Source organism: Pteropus vampyrus, unplaced genomic scaffold, assembly GCF_000151845.1.
Source record: "Pteropus vampyrus isolate Shadow unplaced genomic scaffold, Pvam_2.0 Scaffold289, whole genome shotgun sequence".
Lineage (NCBI taxonomy): Eukaryota > Metazoa > Chordata > Mammalia > Chiroptera > Pteropodidae > Pteropus > Pteropus vampyrus.
This window is the reverse complement of record NW_011889070.1, coordinates 703395-704616: the sequence shown is the minus strand read 5'-3', so window position 1 is coordinate 704616 and position 1222 is coordinate 703395.

Here is a 1222-nt window from a genome sequence, read left to right as displayed (position 1 = left end):
CCGCGCCCCACCCACGTGGCTCTTTCTAGTGTTTCGTGCGGCCCCCGCCTTGAGCTCTGATGCGGCCTCTGTATTCTACCGAGTGGGTGTCAGAAATTCCTTCGTGTATCTTTCAGCGATCACGGTCCCCTTCCGGTGACCGCCACGTCACTTCGCGTGTCACGTGCAGACCTTCCCGCAGTCCCGTTTCCTGCCGTCGCTATAGATTCTGCTTCGACCGAAACCCCACGGTGCTTTTTTATTATTTTTGTCCTAAAAATCCGGTCGTCTCTTAAGGACATTTTTAAGTGAAGGGAGGAGTATTTCACGCATGGCCCTGTGTTTGCCGTTCCCACTGCCCTCCCCTTCCTCCTGAGGGTCTGCCTGTCCCCGTGACATCACCCCCGCCGGCCAGCGCTTCCTTCCGCCATCCTGGGGAAGTGGCGGCAAACGCTCAGCCCTCGCTTCCCTGGACACGGCCTGGTTTCGCCGGAACTGCTTCCTGGTGAAGGGTGTTCGTGGCGTCGTCCGTCGCCCTCCGCACGGCGAGAAGCCTCCTCCGCCGTCCCCGCCGTCCCCCCCTCGGCCCCTGCACCCAGACGGTCTCTTTCCCTCTGGTTCGCGGTGGCCTGGCTCGCTGCGGCTTTCCATCTCTGCACCTGCTCAGGTGTGGCTGGACCTGGAGACTCCACTCGCTGGCCCACCCGGGGCCGTCCTTGGCCAACGCCCTTCCGTCCCCCGCCCTCGCTCCCTCCCTCTCCCCTTCGGCTCAGGGCGGCCTCGGGCAGTCGCGGCCCCGCTCGCCTTTCTACGCACCTCGTTCTCCGTGCTCCCGCCTGGACGCTCTGCCGGTGAGTCGTCACGGTCGCTAAACCCTTTTCTGGGGCCCATCGGATGAAGGCTTTATTTCAGGGACTGCAGTTTTTCCTAGTGTTTCCAATCGGTTCATTGTTTAGAGTCTCCTCGTCTCTTTTGAAATCCTCCACTTCTTCACCCGTTATACCCATCCTTTCTCGTTCACTGTTCAGTGTGTGCATCCTGCTTATCAGAGTCCCATCCCCAAGTACCACCATACGAGGCTCCGCCCCCTTGTTCCTGTTGGCTCCGCCCCTCGATCACAGGCCTCCGTCTCCCTGTTTCGTGGGTCTAGCAAATCCTGACCCTGTGCTGGGCCGTGTGGGCACCGTGTCCCGGAGACTCTGAGTCCGTGCTCCTCCCCGGAGAACTGAGCTTTGTGCTGGCA